This window comes from Ambystoma mexicanum, chromosome 11 (genome assembly GCF_040938575.1).
Source record: "Ambystoma mexicanum isolate Mex_15411 chromosome 11, UKY_AmexF1_1, whole genome shotgun sequence".
Classification (NCBI taxonomy): domain Eukaryota; kingdom Metazoa; phylum Chordata; class Amphibia; order Caudata; family Ambystomatidae; genus Ambystoma; species Ambystoma mexicanum.
The window spans coordinates 1006337455-1006355975 of NC_090934.1; the positions used below are offsets into that span (position 1 = coordinate 1006337455).

The following is an 18521-nucleotide window of genomic DNA, read 5'->3' on the forward strand; positions in this document are numbered from 1 at the left end:
CAGTGGTGTGGGTCTGGAGGAAGGCATATGGACACAGTGCTGTGGGTCTGGAGGCAGGGATAGGGACACACGGTGTGGGTCTGGAGAGAGGGGATAGGGACACAGTGGTGCAGGTCTGAAAGGAGGGATAGGGACACAGTGGTGCGGGTCTAGATGGAGGGATAGGGACACAGTGGTGTGGTTCTTGAGGAAGGGATAGGGACACAGTGGTGCGGGTCTGGAGGTAGGGATAGGGACACAGTGGTGTGAGTCTGGAGGGAGGGTTGGGGTACAGTGGTGTGGGTCTAGAGGGAGGGATAGGGGCACAGTGGTGCGGGTCTGGAGGGAGGCATAGGGACACAGTGGTGCGGGTCTGGAGGGAGGGATAGGGACACAGTGGTGTGGGTTTGGAGGGAGGGATGGTGGCATCTTGGTGGGGTATGCAATGGGTGGGGGCACATTGGTGTTGGTCTGAAACAGGTATGGGCATCTGTTGGTCTGGAGGGTGGCATGAGGCATATTGGTGTGGGTCCAGAGGGAGGGGATGGGTGCTCATTGGTTGGCGGAGGGATAGGGGCATCTTGCTGTGTGGAGGGAGGATGCAGCATCATTGTATGGGTCTTGAGGAAGGGATTGGGCATCTTGGTGGACTCTGGATCGTAGGGGGGCATTGTTGATCTGGAATGAAGGGACAAAGCTTATGATGGGGGCATGTTAGGGAAGGATGGAGCATGTGGGTCTGGGTGAGGGCTGGAGCACTCTGTTGGGAAGGAAGGTGGGCATATAGGTGTGAATGGAGGGATGGGGCATGTATCTCTAGAGAGAAGGATGTTGGTTCATGGGAGGGGTGGGAGCATGTGTATTTCGAAGGGATGGGGTAACCAGGTGTGGATATAGAGAGATGGTGGATGGCGCTGAGTGTGAGTCTGGAGGTAGAGGTGACGCATATGGGTGTGGCTTTGAGAGGTGGACCTTTTTGGTGTAGGTATGGAGGGACGGATGTTGGTGTCTTTATGTGGGTTTGTAGGGAGGGATGGTGGCATGTGGGTCGGGAGGGAGGTAGCATTTGAATCTCGAACATGTGTTTGGAAGGAGAAATGGGGCATTTGAGTGTGAATTGGGACATGTAGGGCTGTGGTATCTGCTTGTGAGTGGGGGCATGAAGGATCATAAACAGCAGAGCAGCCGGAGGGCGAGCCGCAGGCCCAACCTCGGTCGCATCCCAGACGTGCACTCCCACAGCCCGGGGCACCTCTCGTAGAGTGGTCTGGGGTGCGTGGGCAACCAGGTGCCGGGGAGCAGGGATTCCCTTCCATCGTAGGGGGGTCCGTGACCCAGCAGATGGACGGGGACTCCTGGCAGGGTTGGGTTAACCTGCTGGGGATGTCCCCAACCACACACCGGAAAGGGAGCCCCGGGCAGCCCCCTCTCCTCACCAAGCCAGCCGCTGTGCTGGCCGGGGCCCTGCACTCCTCTCTCTGACCCACCAGCGGGTGGGCATTAGTGGGTGCACCCCGGTCAGCAGGGAAGCCCTGAGTGGGGGCAGCCAGGAGCCGAGGGAAACCGGACTGCTCTTGAGGTGTTTCCTCCCCAGGCAGACAGGGGCCGGCATGCCAGGCGCGAGCCCTGAGAGATGGCGCAGCAGGCTTAATTGATGGGCGGTGTCGAAGATCCACATCTGTGGGCAAACGATGGCCAGGTCTGCTGGCGCGGCAGGTGACCTTTCCTCTTGCCCAGGTATCTGGAGCTCGGCCCTGTGTGGCCAGGCTGTGCTGGGCTTTGAAGACTCTAGCGGTACCACCCGACCTCCTGCCTGTGCTGTCTCTGGCCCGCCACGCTGTCCGTCCCCCAGCCCTCCCCCCAAAAGGGGAGCGGAGGGGGTTGGGAATGATGGAGCAACCTGCCTCCATCCCCCCGGGAAGCACCATGCTGCTGCAGCAGCGGGCAGGTTTCCCGGGTTGAGTGACAATGATCTCGGCCGAGCTAGACAGGGTGATGAGTGCTGGGCTGTCTCACCACAGGCGGCGCTGCCTCACCCCGGCCTCTCCTACAGTGCAGGGTCAGGCTGATGCCTGGATAAAAAAAAAAGTTGCCTTTGACTCTTGGCGCTGGATCACTCGGCTCGTGTATTGATGAAGAACGCAGCTATCTGCAAGAATTAGTGTGACTTGCAGGACACATTGATCAACACTTCAAACGCACCATGCAGCCCCAGGTTCCTCCCGGGGCTACGTCTGTCTGAGGGTTGCTTGTCCATCAATCGCCCCAGGGTTCCCTCCAAAGGGCGTGGCTGGGTCTGTCGCAGGGACCCCATTCCCTTTGTCCCCATAAGGTCAGATCCCAATGAGCACTGTCGCAGGATCCCTGGATCTGGCGCACAGGCTCATTGCCGGCGCGTCCCAGCCTCCCCAGTTTCCCTGCCTCATGTGGGTTTCGGAAGGGCCGGGTGGCCGGCGCGTCCCAGATTTGGTGGTGGCGGTGGCCTCGGGCATTAAAAAAGCTTGGCACACCTTGAACCTACCTCGGGGCACCTCGCCATGTTGTGTGTGGCTGTCTGCAGTGTCACGCGGCTGCTGGTGCAGCATGGCCATGGAGCGCTGGCCTTGCCATGTGGGCTTCAGCCGGAGGTTGGGAAAGCGCACAATCTGCTGCGCCAGAGGCACACGGCTGGGGCCAACCCTGTACAGTCCTGAGGCCAGCTGCACGAGATTTGTGCTCCCCCCGATTACAGCCTCAGATCAAGCGGAGGAAAAGAAACTAACCAGGATTACCTCAGTAATGGCCAGTGAATCCCTGTTCAGCGGCAGGTGTGGGAAATGTGGCGTACAGAAGACCGACTCCCCGGCATCGCTCAATGGGCTCCAGTCCTTCTGATCGAGTCTCACCCCGCGGACGGTCTTAGGCCGGTAGCAGCCTCTGGCACTCTGGGATCAGATCTTCTTGGAGTCAGGTTGCTTGGGAATGCATCCCAAAACATGTGGCAAACTCCATCTAAGGCTAAATACGTTCACGAGACGAATAGCTAAAAAGTACTGTAAGGAAAAGTTGAAAAGAACTTTGAAGAGAGAGTTCAAGAGGGCATGAAACCGTTGAGAGGTAAACTGGTGGGGTCTGTGCAGTCCGCCCGCAGGATTTAACACGGCAGGCAGGTCGGTCACCTTGAGCAGTGGATGCCCTTGCAGGACTGCAGCCCAGGAAGACCGGGCCCCGCAGGGCCCATTTCCTCTCTGGCGGTGCACCGCGACTGGCTGGGAAGGCCCCACGGGCAGGTGGCTCTCTGCTCTGGCAGAGAGTGTTACAGCCCCCTGACAGCAGTTTTGCTGTTTCCGTGAGGCCGAGGGAGATTGACCTCTGCTGGGCCCTTCTCCGGCAACTGTCCTGGCCCCTCTTGGGGGTCGCCGGGACGGCAACAGGAGACAGGGCTCCCGATGCGACTGTGGTGGACTGCCCTCAGTGTGCCCCAACCATGTCGTGCCACTGGTTGGGGAGGCCCACAAAGTGCACCAGGGGTCTGAGGTGATGTTGGTTAACCACCCAACCTGTCTTGAAACACAGGCCAAGGAGTCTTAACCCGTACGAAAGTCAGAGGGCTGAATGAAACCCTGTGGTGCAAAGAAGGTGAGGGCCGGCACGTGCCGATTGCAGTGGGATCCTGTCGCGGTGGGTGCACCAGCGACCCGTCTCGCCCGCTCTGTCAGGGAGATGGAGCATGAGCGTGTGTGATAGGACCCGAAAGATGGTGAACCAGGCCTGGTGGAGGTCCTTAGCTGTCCTGATGTGCAAGGTCGTCCGACCTGGGTATAGGGGCGAAAGACTAATCGAATCATCTAGTAGCTGGTTCCCTCCGGAGATTCCCCTCAGGATAGCTGGTGCACGGAAACCAGAGTTTTGTGCAGTGAGCTCTCGCTGGTCCTAGAAAATCCGGGGGAGATGGTGTAAATCTCGTGCCGGGCCGTACCCGTATCCGCATACCCGTATCCGCAGCAGGTCTCCACGGTGAACAGCCTCTGGCATGTTGGAACAATATAGGTAAGGGAAGTTGGCAAGTCAGATCCGTAACTTCCAGATAAGGATTGGCTCTAAGGGCTTGGTCGGTCAGGCTGGGGCGGGAAGCGGGGCTGGGCGCACGCCGTGGCTGGACGAGGTGTCTCACCCTCCATGCCCCCCACCCCGGGGGCGGTTCCGACTCTGGATGCAAGCTGGGCCCTGCCTGTGGATCTCCCCAGCTGCGGTGGTCGCCTCTCTCTGTTCCCCTCCCAGGGTTCGGGGCTGACGTTCCGCCTCGGCCGACGCCTAGCAGCTGACTTCGAACTGGTGCGGACCATGGGAATCTGACTGTTTAATTAAAACAAAGCATTGCGAAAGGCCTGCAGTGGGTGTTGACGCGATGTGATTTCTGCCCAGTGCTCTGAATGTCAAAGTGAAGAAATTCAATGAAGCGCAGTTAAACAGCGGGAGTAACTATTACTCTCTTAAGGTAGCCAAATGCCTCATCAACTATTAGTGATGCGCATGAATGATGAACGAGATTCCCACTGTCCCCACCTACTATCTAGCGATACCACAGCCAATGGAACAGGCTTGACAGAATCCACGGGGAATGAATACCCGGTTGAGCGTGCCTCTGTTCTGGCACGGTGAAGGGACATGAGAGGTGTAGGATAAGTGCGAGGTTCTCGGGCTGCTGGTGAAATATCACTACTCATAATTTTTTCAATTACCCAGTGAGGTGGGGCAAACCCCATGGGGCTTTCACATGGCCCGCCGTGCGCAACCCGCTCCGGGGACAGTGGCACAGTGGCAGGTGGGGAGTTTGACTGGGGCGGGACACCTGTCAAACGATAACGCAGGTGTCCTAAGGCGAGCTCAGGGAGGACAGAATCCTCCCGCAGAGCAGAAGGGCAAAAGCTTGCTTGATCTTGATTTTTCAGTATGAATACAGACCGTGAAAGCGGGGCCTCACAATCCTTCTGACTTTTTGGGTTTCAAGCAGGAGGTGTCTGAAAAGTTACCACAGGGATAACTGGCTTGTGGCAGCCAAGTGTTCATATCGACATCGCTTTTTGATCCTTTCGATGTCGGCACTTCTTATCATTGTGAAGCAGAATTCCCCAAGCGTTGGATTGGTCACCCACTAATAGGGAACGTAAGGTTGGTTTAGACCGTCATCAGACAGATTAGTTTTACCCTACTGATGATGTGTTTTTGCAATAGTAATCCTGCTCAGTACAAGAGGAACCGCAGGTTCAGACATTTGGTGTATGTGCTTGGCTGAGGAGCCAATGGGGTGAAGCTACCATCTGTGGGATTGACTTAACGCCTTCAAGTCAGAATTCCCCCGCCCCTAAACCGTAACAATACCGCAGCGTTGTCGAGCCTCGGTTGGGCTAGGATAGCCGGCCTCTGGGCTGGTGCATGGAGCCACACAAGAAAATGATCGGTGCACATGTGAGTAGTAAGTATACCCCTTGGAGTCCCCTTTTAGTTCATGCTATGTATCTGCTAATAGCCTGTAGTTTACTAGATGGGCCTTTAGATGTGGGCGTCCTGTACGCACTTCTGTCCGTGGATGGGAGCCACACCAAGTTAAAATCCCCTGTCAGTATTAGCTGGCCTGTTGTGAACTGGACTAGCTTCTCCAAAACCCCTGGCAAGTATCGGTCCTGACCTGTGTTTGGGGGCGTACACCATGGTGATTGTGAGAGGTCCCCCCCATTGTAGCTGGACGAAGAGGAATATACCTTCTTTGTCGGCTTTTGTGCCTACTATTTGGACGTCAGGTAGGTGTCTAAACGCTATGAGGAGCCCTCGAGCCTTGCTGTGGTTGTTGGCCTGCAGAATCTGGGGGTACCCTCTCAACTTCATTCCGTGTTTGTCTTGCTTACGGATATGGGTCTGCTGGAGCATCACAATGTCAGGCTTGGTATCTTGGAGGAGGTTCTCCAGTTTCCGTCTCTTTGCCGGTGTGTTTAGTCCTCTAACTTTGAGGGTATTTGGATCCCTTTTCTGCTACCCATACCCGTTACGCCCTGAGAGTAACCATGTCTCAGCGATCCCCCCTCCCCCTCGATTTCTCGCCCCCTCCAGCTGACTTGGCTCAACTTTCCCAGGCCATAACGTTGTCCTAGGTTGCAGGGTCTTGTTCACATCCTGGAGAATAACTGTGTGGGGTGCGCCATTCCTCTGCTCTCCCCTGTTTCCAAGATCTATCACCACCCCCCCGTCCCCCGGAGCCGAACCTTAGGCTGACATTCCTCTTGTAACCCCACTGGGTCTTAACCCTTGTCTCGTGATCCCCGCCACTGCTGTTAAGTGGAAGGCCTATTAAGCCAGGGGCTTCAATTGCTGCCCCCCTGGGCCCCGCAGTTGTTTGCATCTTGTCTTTGACCCCTCTACTCTTCTCCACTCCCATGGCTTCTCTTGGTGGCATTCATGTTCTGGCTTCCTATTATGTCCTCCCCTTCTTCTTCAATATTCAAGATCTTGAGTCCCTCATCCAACATGGTGATGCAGTGTTGGCGCCCTTCCGATTTGAAGACCATTCCAAAGGGGAATGTCCACCTGTATCTTATCTAGGCTTTAGTAAGGACTTTGGTCACCGGTCCCATTTGCCTCCTCTTTGTTAGTGTGTATTTGGCCAGGTCCTGGAAAAGTTCTATGACGGTGCCGTTCACCTTTATCAGGGTTGCTTTCCTCGCCGCTTGGAGGATCGATTCTTTTTGGTCGTATCGCTGTAAAGCCATCTGCACTTCTCTTGCCCTGGCCCCGGGTTCTTTTTGCTGTGGAACCACGCAGTTCTATCTTTGATAATTTCTCCCCCAGCCTCTATGTCCAGCACATCTTTGAACACGTGCTGCATTGTTTGCCTGAGGTCGGCATCGCTCACACTTTGTGGCAGCCCCTTTACCCTAATGTTGGACCTTCTCGAGCGGTTCTCCAAGTCTTCTGCTTGGAGCTCCAGGTTGTGTCGCTACCACCAGCTCCTCCGCTAATACATCTATCTTCGGGTGTCTTCAGTGAGTTCTTGAATGGCGTTTTCATTTGTATCAACTATGTCGCCTTTGATTTCCTGCAGGGATTGTGCAAGTTCTGTACGTATTAGGCATCATTGTGTCTTAAGTGTAGCCATCATTTGATCACTGAATGCCTTAAAGCACTGTTGCAGCACCTCGCTTGTGACCTCTTGTCCCTGTGGCAGCGTTGGGGGTTCCTCTGACCCATGCCTCACTGTCACCACTGGATACTCTACCTCCGGGGCTGCCCCCTCCTTTCTGCACAGCTTTAGGTGGGTCCCATCATGTTTTTTTTGAGGTATTAGCCCATGGGGGTCCCTCTTTGGCCTCCTTGGGCTTGCTGCACAACATTGCCGGGTGATGGCGAGTGCCTTCCTGCACCTTACTATGGGGGCTTCTCCCCAGGCCGCTCAGGTTCCTCTTGACCCCAGGGTATTGGCCAGTTGTTCTGTATGAAGGGGATGCTCCTCTCTCCCTCCTGTGCACCGCGGGGGTTTAGGTCCCCTTTAGAGCCTGGGTTGGTTGCCCCCTGGTGGCTGTGGGGCTAGTATGATCAAAGGTGACCTGAAAGTGGTTGCAGTGTCACACTGGCCCGGAGCCCAGGCGCTTCTTGAATTTCTTGCCGGGGTGCCCCCCATGCTCCCACCGCTCCTGGGCCTCTAAGTACGCTCTTGCCCCCCCGAAGGTCCTTCTCGGTTAATCTTGCATGGCAGGGTTAGTTTTCATGAGGGTGGGCGGTGGAGCGGAGCAGTGCTCTCCTGCAGAGTCCAATGCTGGGGGTTGGGGGAACGCACAGCCCCCAACCACAGGTTTCTTCCCTGGCTGTTGGCTGTGGGGATGCTGCAGGAGATTTAGTGCTGTTGCCCTTCTATTGCTGCAGTTTGCCTCTGAGGTTGGTAAATGGTATAGGTTTGGGCCTTTGCTTGGGTCCAGGTATGCTGCGGGTCTCTCTGCCGTAGGGGTCCCCTTCCAAGTGTAGGTTATGGTGCGTTGGGGCAGATGCTTTCATAAAACTCCATGTCCGTTATTTGGACGGGGAGGGGAGCGGCTTGCGTGTGTCCGCTTCGTGGCTGCCGACTCCCTTAATTATGCCTGCTTACCCTACGCCAGCTGGGGTGCATCACAGCTCATGGGGGCCATGCCCCACATGGTATGTGGGGGCCCTGCAGCGCATGGAGCCGGGCTTGCTGTATGGGGCCGAGGCGGTCACAGGATTTAAGGGGAATACTACACGCTCCCCCTACTTTTGTAGCTGGGTGTACGGGCCGTGCCGGCTCTGCTGGATTGCCGCGCTACATGCATCAGCGCTTCCCAGCGGGTTCACTGGTCTGGCAGCCTCGTCTCTCCGGGTTGGCTGCTGGGGATCCACGGTGGTCCGCTCACACTCCCCAGTCTCGCCTATGTTGCTGTGGCTGAAGGGGCACCCCAATTCTTCTGCACCACCCGCGCAGGTTCTCTCTGACCTCCTCCGGCTCGGCTGCCAGTCCCCACACATGCATCGCTGCTGGTGGTCTCAAGTCTGCTCACTGTGCCCGTCTCTGCCTTCAAACGCACCGGTTGTAGTTTTCTTGGGAACCGCTCCCTTTTGCTTTTGTTGCCATGGGGTCTTGTTTTTAATGCTGCTTATTGCTCCTTTTTCGGGCTGCCAATATTATATTGGGAATGAACTGTGATTAATAACATTGTGAATGATTTACAGCACAATGGAAAATAAGTGGTTTAATGAAATGATCAGCTTCTGTAATTTCTTAGCATGTCAATATATTATTTAAATATTGCATTAGAGAGTGAATGTATGGATGTATGATTAGTAAAATGCTTTTTAGAATTAACTAAATTAATATGCGTCTATGTGTTTTTTTAGACAAATCTTAATAAAATGAATATACCGATTTGAGCTTCATATTTGTCTGCCCACCTTCTTCAGTCTCTCTTGTTCTTCTACCATTTTTGTTCATATTACTTGGTGTTACCTTAGGTATCAGTGAAAGTTGAGGTTCCCACTTTGGGTTTGTTGACAAGGAAACACTGACCAAAGCTTTGTATTAAAAAGTAGTTATATATTTATTTTACACACTTCTAATGAAACTCATGTATCCCAGTTATCAAGAAAGTTAAATTAAGTCAAAGGAAAAATATACACACTCCCAAGTTAAATTGTAGATCAAGTGAACCTGAGTGAAAACAAAACAGCACAGTGAAAACAACACACAAGGTATGCTCTAGCAATTTCTCACAAGGGAGGGAAAACCCAAGTTATTCAGAAATACCTTCTTACACACCCTAGCAACACTTCCCATAAGTTTGTGAACCAGTTTAAGCAAGACAGTGCATCAGTATAGGCAATACTTCAATGAAAACTGAGCAAAATGGCATTTCACAAGGTTTAGAAAAGGGAAGGAAATGGCAGTTTTAAGAAATAGGTGCACAACACAGTTCTAGGTGAGAATCAATCTAAAGAAGGCGGATCTAACAAATGTAGCCAGAGTCAGTGGTACAGGGCAAGGGCCCAGGAGCAAAATGTTCTTGTAGCTGCAGTCAAGTCTTTGGTTAACGAATTTGAAAAGGTGGATGCAGGAGTTGAAGAAAGACAATGTTTAAGAGAGAGGGGCAGCCAACCCAATAGGTAGGTAAAGGATTTAAAACACCTTTAGTGCTACTGCCAAGGAAGGGCGACCTGGCGGAACAATGTACCTTTACAATGAAGAAGTGGCTCCTGCGGTGGCGGTTGTTCCTGGTAGTTCCTGCAGTTCGGGGGATCCAGCAGAGGAAGAGAGGGTCTCGTCGTGGAGGAAGGTTCGAGTTACTGCACTACCCAGGGATGAAACCAGCCGCTGTGCTGCCCGATGAATAAAAGGTACGCTCCTTTAAATGGCGGTCCGGGCGGACTGGTGTCTGGCTATCCGGTGTCCGAGTACTGGGTACTGACGATTCGACCAAGGCAGGTCCAGGAAGGCGATTGGCAAACTGGTTGGCCCCACCAGCTCAAGGGAAGAAGGCTCTTGCAGATGAAGATCTCTCGTCGTGTGGAGAAAAGTGGTGAGACGCTGCAGCAGGGCTTCACCGGTGGTTCAGTCATTGCAGATGTGTTTGGCTTCTCTCCTCTTCGGCTTCTTAGTTCCAGTGGCAACGTCTTTCTCTTCCAGTCCTCAGGACCCTGCTTTTGTGCAAAAAGATCCCCATTCATACAGCCTAGCTGTCATTCACACAGTGGAGTGGTCATCTTGGCGGGAGACCCTCCAGCCTATCAGGATAGAGTGCGACATGGGTTGCGGAGGCAGCCCTGTCCAGGGGTCCGACTCCCCCTCCCACACAATGGACCCACCCCAGACTCAGTGGCACCGAAAGGAGGGCTTCTCGGCAGAATCCCGCCAAAAGGACGAACCAAGGATCCCCGACCTGGGTTAGGAGTTTAGAGAAAGACACGAGAAAGAAGTTATATTAAAGTTCTGGCAAATAAAACCTACCAGAGTCAAGTTAATATTAAAATGCACCAGCGGTATGTTAGAGGCTGTCAGAAAAAGTGGTAGCCTCGAACAATGGGAAAATCCCACAGGGAAATATTTGCTGTCGAATATTTACGGTAGTAACCACTGCCACCAGCCAGAAACCTTTGAGAGAGGGACTGTACGGTACCCTCTCGAAAATGAACATAAGCGAAAAACTATTAACCCTTTCCAGTACTTCCATAGTAAGATGGGTTGTAATGGTTTAGTTCAAAGGATTTGACTAGTAAAGTCAATTGGGACTTCACTTGCCCTGGGAGACAGTAGTCAGTCCCAGGGTATGGAGTTTATGTTTGGGGGTCGCTACGACACCCCTGTGTCACTGCACTGAGGGTGCTGTGTAACACATGTGAATAAAGATGGTTCCTATAGGGTTGAGAAAATCCCATAGACCTTAAACACAAAAAATAGCCTAGAACACACATAGCAAAAATGCCTAAGAGTGGGAAAAAGAGTCTCACTCTTAGCAGGTAAAAAGAAACAAACCCTTCAAATCCAGCAACGCTGCTGGGGGACTCTATAGGTATGGGAAATTAGCCATAGAATGAGAATTCTCCCTAACACTTGCCCCCCACCCCAGACTTAGGGACAGGAGGATCTAATCCACTCCTGGATGAGTCTCTTACCTCCAGTCGGTTATAAACATCCTAGAGAGACCATCAGCATTTTGGTGGTGACACCCTGCCCTGTGTTCAAGGGTAAAATCACACCCTTGGAGGCAGATTGACCATTTTAGCAGTTTTGGGTTTTCCCCTTTCATGTGCATCAACCATCTCAAGGGTTGGTGGTCTGTTTGAATGATGAAAGTAGACCCATACAAGTATGGTCTAAACCTCTTCAAAGCCCACACAATGGCAAAACATTCTCTCTCATAGTTGCCCACCCTGTTTTAGGTTCCTTCAGTTTCCTACTGATGAAGCAAATGGGTGTAACGCTCACCTGACTCCCACGGGGGCGCTGGCCTGGTTTGCGCTGCTGTGACCTCGTCTAAGGCGATGCGCAGGGTTCGGAAGACGGACTGGACCGGGCCCCAGATCTGGCTTGTCTGACTCGCAGAAGTATCCTTCTTAGGGTCTGGAAGGACGAGCTCTCCATCCTGCTTCTGATGCAGGGGCGCGTTGGTATCCAGTTACGTCACTGGATTTTCGGATGGGTGAGAACCAAACTTGCTTGTCTTCCAGGTAAGTTTTTCTATAAGTGGTTCCCCTTGTGTCCATGCATTAATGTTCTAATGCTAGTGTCTTTTTCCCCATAGGGGCCGGGGTACGGAATGCCGGGGAACAGGCACCGACCCGAGGTGAGCGGTGAAATCCTTGAGGAAATCAGGTAAGTCTTTAATGAGTGTTTTGGTAATGTCTTTTCATTCACTCATTAACACTGATGTCTTTTTCCCCTTAGGGGCCGGGGTCCGAAAATGCCTGGATGCGGCGCGGACCCGAAATGAAAAGGGAATGACCCAACAGGTAAGTCTTGACATGGAGTTTTAGCTTCCCTTTTCCCTTCTTTCTCTCACCTTTGTTCTTGTCTTTTTCTCCCTAGGCGCGGGGGCGCGACTGCGAATCCGGATGGTCGCTGCTGAACATGGAGGCGCCCTGTAAAGGTGAGTAGAATGCGGCGCTGCAGCGATCGATGCGATGTGCTTTTAAAAATAAATGTCTTCCTTTTCAGGATTGTCGGCGAAATGTCTCTGGGATGCAGATTTAGCAGGTGAGGCCTTTTCCTTCTTCTGTTCTCTTGTTCGCTTCCTTTGCAGGTGATTCAGGATGCTGGCAGGTGTGGCAGAAGTGAAGATGCAGGAGCAGACACGGTGAGCGTCCAGCTGCTAGATGCAGAACAACGCGAAGCACGTGTGGCTGATCGGGTGTGGTTTAAATAGCCTTGGAAGAAGTTCCTAGAATGTGTCCTTCCTCCAATCAGGTATGTATCCTTCCCCGACCACGCCCGGGTGGTAAATATGTCCCACAGGTAAAGTAGTTCCTTTCAGGCCTCAAGGAGGCCGGGGTTCTGCAGCATGGTCTGCATCAGGTAAGTGCACCCAAACACTTTCATAATGAGCCTGGCGCCTATGGCGCCAGGACTGACGTTTTCTATGAGCCTGGCGCCATAGGCGCCAGGACGCTGTCCAAAGGGCCCCTATAAGGGGTTGCTGGGACCTTCCCCGGGGACTTGATGACCGCTTTCGGGGACGCAGGGCCTGAGCCGGCTCCCCGGGAGCGGGCATCGTGACAGCACTCCCCCCCAAGGCCCCTTCCAAGGTTGTTCCCTCCGGGGGTTTTGGTTTGTTTGGGAAGAGTCGGTGGAATTTCCTGACTAATCGAGGTGCATGCACATGGTCACTGGGTTCCCACGACCTCTCCTGAGGTCCGTACCCCTTCCAATCAATTAGGTAGAAAAGCTTTGACCTAAACATTTTTGAATCTAAAATGTTCTTCACTTCGAATTCGGGTTCCCCATCTATTTGAATAGGTTCTGGAGGTTTGAGTAGTCGGGTTCCGGGGACCACTGGTTTCAGAAGTGACACATGAAAAACAGAGTGAATTCGCATATTAGCTGGTAAATCAAGTTTAACCGCTACTGGGTTAATTTTTGCCGTAATAGAATAAGGTCCCAGATATTTTGGGTTAAAAGTTTGAGGCCCTTTGAGCGGTAAATGTCTGGTAGCTAACCACACTTGATCCCCAATCTGATACGGAGGTGCTTCACTCCGATGTAGGTCAGCATTCTCCTTGTATTTTCTCTTGGCTTGTTGTAAATGCGTGGTTGCCTCTTTGAAGGCTCGGGTAATGGTAGAATGCAGATGTTCTACTGCGGGCACTCCGAGGTTCTGAGGTGAGTCGAGGTTTGAGGTTCGAGGGTGATGTCCAAACAAGGTATAAAAAGGACTATGGGCAGTTCCAGAGTGTACCGAATTATTATATGCGTATTCGGCTATCCAAAGAATGTCTTTCCAGTTGCTTTCAGATTGCTGTAACATACACCGTAAGTACTGCTCAAGGGTCTGATTTGTCCTCTCGGTCTGACCATCGGTCTGAGGGTGGTGACTGGTCGATAATCTTACGTCGATTTGTGCCATTTGACAACATTTGCGCCAGAAGTGGGAAATGAATTGGCTTCCCCGGTCAGAGATTAGTATAGATGGGAATCCATGTAGCCGAACAATATTTTCGAGGAATTCTTTGGCTAGGACAGAAGCTGAAGGTAAACCTTTCAAAGGAATGAAGTGGGCCATTTTGGAAAACAAATCCACAATTACCAGAATGGTATTGTATCCCGAACAAGGAGGCAAGTCCGTAATAAAATCCATTGATAGGGTGTGCCAGGGTGCTGTCTAGAGGTTGAAGGAGACCGGCTGGTCTTTTCTTTTGACCTTTATTTTGGGCGCAAACACCACAGGACTGTCATGATCACTGCTTCCAAGGAGCCAGGACCAGCCCAACGTCCTTGGAAGCAGGCCCCTAACCTTAATCCTAGGCACCAGCCGGTCCCCACTGGGACTTTTGGACCTTGTCCTGGCGCCGGTGGCGCCAGGCTCATCAATGCCATCGGTCCCGGCACTGGAAGCGCCGGGCTCATAATATACATGAATATGCTTGGGTGGACTTACCTGCAGCAGACCATGCTGCTTACTTACCAGCTGCATAGGAATCCTCAGTAAGCCGGAACTACTTTCTTACCTGGGTGGGGCAAACTCCACTTCCTGGATACAACACTGGAACTCTTCTGGAACAGGAACTCTTTTCTTACCTAGGCGGGGCCGTGGAGGAAGACGCCTCATCACTCCAAGGCTATTTAAACCACACCCGATTGAGGAAACGTGCTTCGCGTTATTCTGCATCTGCAGCAGAACACTCACCGAGTCTGTTCCAGCTTCTCTTCCTCCGATCCTGAACCTGCAAGAACAATACTTACCATTCCTGTATCCAGTCTTCAGCAGAACCTGCAAGAATAATACTTACCATTCCTGAATCCAGTCTTCAGCAGCACCTGTAAAGATAAGAAACAACAGGTTAGCACGGCAACCTTCACATGCGGCGCATTCCTCATCTGATTCATCGGCAGCGACCATTTCTTCACGCTGCATCTCCGCCTGTGAAAACAAAAGCATAGTTATTACTTACCAGCACTCCGTTCATTCCGGATGTTTTAAACGCTGCGACCCAGCATCTGAAATACAAAAGAAAAGACATTAGACAGGTATTTACTTACGCCCATCGCGCTCGCCACAATAGAACGCCTGCAAATACTCCGGCGTTTTCCAGCAACTCTTCAGCACGAACTCACAGCTGCAAGAGAAAAGAGACAGTTAGAGCGCTTGCAATTACTTACGCATTTCCAAGCGCTTCATCCCAAGGCTCTGGCTCCAGCTTCGGCTCTCTTCACACCATCTTCTATTCCAAGAGCCCTGCAAAACAAATAGGAGAAAGCATCATATCAAGCCCTGTTCTATATTACGTGCCCACGCACCTAAAGACTATAAGGACTAAAAAGGTGTCCAGAAACTCACCGCTCGTGCAGTTAACGGCGGTAGCGATCCTCTGATGTCAAGAGGCCTACGTTTCACCCAGTGAAGGAACTGGCAACGGCACCCTGCACCAGACGCAGATGGAGAGTCTAGCATTCACCTATCTAAGGTGAGCACGTTGACCTGGGGGCTCTATGGAGAAGCTAGGAAGAGAGAGAGAGGGAGAGAGGGACACTCAACAGCCCAGATCATTAACCCCCATATTCTTTCACCTGCAGAAATCTCACCCTTCGAGTTCGACACACAGTGCGAAGAGGCTCAGCCCCAGAAGCCAATCGAGTCCTGCACATCACTTTTCGAGTCACAGACACCTTCCTGCCCAAACCAGCGCCTCCGTGGGAATCAGGTGAGCGTTACAAGGACATCACAAAAGATTTAACATCTTTTCGCCAAGAGGGCCACCAGAATTGTTGTTTCACCTTTTCCATTGTCTTGGCAATACCGGGGTGTCCCTCTATTAATGTATCATGATAATCGAAATAACTAGTTCGTGTAAATCCTTGTGCGGCAGGAATAAGCGTCCTTGGTAATAAGGTAAACCATTATCTATGGTAAAGTCTGATCCCTTTTGTATCCAATCCTGTAGGACTGTAGGGTCCAGGAGTTGTTTCACTCTGACTTGAATGTCTTCAAGCGTCTGTAACGAAGTCATGCCTAGAATTCTCTGTTCGGGAATTATTGGTACTGGTTCTGAGTTTGTATCAGATTCTCCCATTCCAATTCGGGATAAGGCGTCTGCTTTGCCGTTCTTGCAGCCAGGTTGATAGGTAATCACGAAATCAAATTCAGCGAAAAACAAAGCCCATCGGAGCTGCCGTGATGACTGAGCCTTGGCGGTTTTCAAATACTGTAAATTCCGGTGATCAGTGATCACCGTGATGGTATGTCGAGCGGCAAGCAGGTAATGCCGCCAGGCTTTAAAAGCGGACTTTATGGCTAACAGTTCTTTGTCAGTGATTGCGTAATTAATCTCTGGTGCCGAGAATTTTCTGGACCAAAATGCTACGGGATGCAGTTGGTTGGTTTCAGGATCTCTTTGAGACAGAACTGCTCCCATGGCTAGGCTGGATGCGTCAGTTTCGACGACATACGGGAGATCTGGACGTGGGTGTTTCAATATAGGTGCGGAGGTAAACTTAGCTTTTAAATCCTGGAAGGCCTGCTCGGCTTCTTCAGACCATTCAAAACGTTTATTTTTCCTCAAGAGTGCAGTAATGGGTTGTACTATGCGTGAAAATCCCGGGATAAACCTGCGATAGAAATTGGCAAAGCCGAGCATGCTTTGAACCCCTTTTACAGAGCTAGGTGATGGCCATTTGAGGATGGCATCCACTTTTCTTGAGTCCATTCGGACTCCTTTGGGTGTCAGGATGAAACCGAGAAACTCAACTTCTGTGGTATGGAAAACACATTTCTCCAGTTTAGCAAATAGTTTATGTTGGCGCAGTTTTTCCAGAACTGCCCTAACGTGTTTTCTGTGATCAGGTTCCGAAGAGGAGTACACTAGAATGTCATCGATATAGACGACAACACAAACATCGATGAGTTCCCGAAGGACATCATTCATGAAGAATTGGAAGGCAGCAGGCGCATTGCACAACCCGAAAGGCATTACCTGGTATTGGAATAATCCATATTTTGTATGGAAGGCTGTTTTCCATTCGTCGCCTTCTTTTACTTGCACCAGATGATATGCCCCCCGGAGACCTAACTTGGTGTATATGCAAGCCTCCTTCACCTGGTCAAGGAGTTCAGGAATCAGAGGAAGAGGATAACGGTTTTTAACCGTTATCTGGTTCAATGCGCGGTAATCGATACAAGTTCTAAGGTCGCCTTCTTTTTTAGGCACGAAGAACAAAGCTGAGGATGCCGGGGACTTTGACGGGCGAATAAAACCATTGGCGAGGTATTGATCCAAATATTGTCTCAAATGCAGGTTCTCAGGTTCGGTAAGGGCATAAATCCTGCTACAAGGGGGTTGTGCACCGGGCACCAGATCGATTTGGCAATCGTACGATCGGTGAGGAGGTAACGTGTTGGCCTGTTCCTTTTGGAAGACGTCCTGAAAGTCCTGGTATTCCAGAGGTAATTGCATGGAGGCAGAGGTTACAGATGCTAGATTAATCTTCAGGTTTTCTGGGTAGCATGTTTGTGCACAATCCGGGAAGGTTATTCTCTTAGCTCGCCAATCAATTTGAGGATTATGTGTCTCTAACCAAGGAATTCCAAGAATAACCTGAAACTGTGGAGCCTTGATTACATCAAACACAACTGCCTCCCGATGGCCGTCAGGACCAATAAGAGTCACCCCAGTAGTGGAATGTGTTACCGGTCCAGAGGCAATTTCAGTTCCATCGACTGTGGTGATGACATCTTTGCTGGTTTTAGGACGGAGAGGGAGGTTAATCCTAGAGGCCAATTCACGATCCACATAGTTTCCAATAGCCCCACTATCGATGTATGCCTTTATTTCATGCAACCGCTTAGGCTTTTCTGGATCTACGAGAACCATTGGCACAATGAAATGCACAATGTAGGATGGCTTCGCGTTCTGTAACGCTCACCTGACTCCCACGGGGGCGCTGGCCTGGTTCGCGCTACTGTGACCTCGTCTAAGGCGATGCGCAGGGTTCGGAAGACGGACTGGACCGGGCCCCAGATCTGGCTTGTCTGACTCGCAGAAGTATCCTTCTTAGGGTCTGGAAGGACGAGCTCTCCATCCTGCTTCTGATGCAGGGGCGCGTTGGTATCCAGTTACGTCACTGGATTTTCGGATGGGTGAGAACCAAACTTGCTTGGCTTCCAGGTAAGTTTTTCTATAAGTGGTTCCCCTTGTGTCCATGCATTAATGTTCTAATGCTAGTGTCTTTTTCCCCATAGGGGCCGGGGTACGGAATGCCGGGGAACAGGCACCGACCCGAGGTGAGCGGTGAAATCCTTGAGGAAATCAGGTAAGTCTTTAATGAGTGTTTTGGTAATGTCTTTTCATTCACTCATTAACGCTGATGTCTTTTTCCCCTTAGGGGCCGGGGTCCGAAAATGCCTGGATGCGGCGCGGACCCGAAATGAAAAGGGAATGACCCAACAGGTAAGTCTTGACATGGAGTTTTAGCTTCCCTTTTCCCTTCTTTCTCTCACCTTTGTTCTTGTCTTTTTCTCCCTAGGCGCGGGGGCGCGACTGCGAATCCGGATGGTCGCTGCTGAACATGGAGGCGCCCTGTAAAGGTGAGTAGAATGCGGCGCTGCAGCGATCGATGCGATGTGCTTTTAAAAATAAATGTCTTCCTTTTCAGGATTGTTGGCGAAATGTCTCTGGGATGCAGATTTAGCAGGTGGGGCCTTTTCCTTCTTCTGTTCTCTTGTTCCCTTCCTTTGCAGGTGATTCAGGATGCTGGCAGGTGTGGCAGAAGTGAAGATGCAGGAGCAGACACGGTGAGCGTCCAGCTGCTAGATGCAGAACAACGCGAAGCACGTGTGGCTGATCGGGTGTGGTTTAAATAG

General features: G+C 51.7%; 1 non-coding gene across 1 annotated transcript; it reads left to right on the forward strand.

The window, feature by feature from the left end:
- Positions 1 to 2076: 2076 nt before the first annotated feature.
- Positions 2077 to 2227, forward strand: LOC138505262 (5.8S ribosomal RNA). Its single transcript, XR_011280087.1, has one exon. It is a non-coding gene; the product is annotated as a 5.8S ribosomal RNA (ribosomal RNA).
- Positions 2228 to 18521: the final 16294 nt, after the last annotated feature.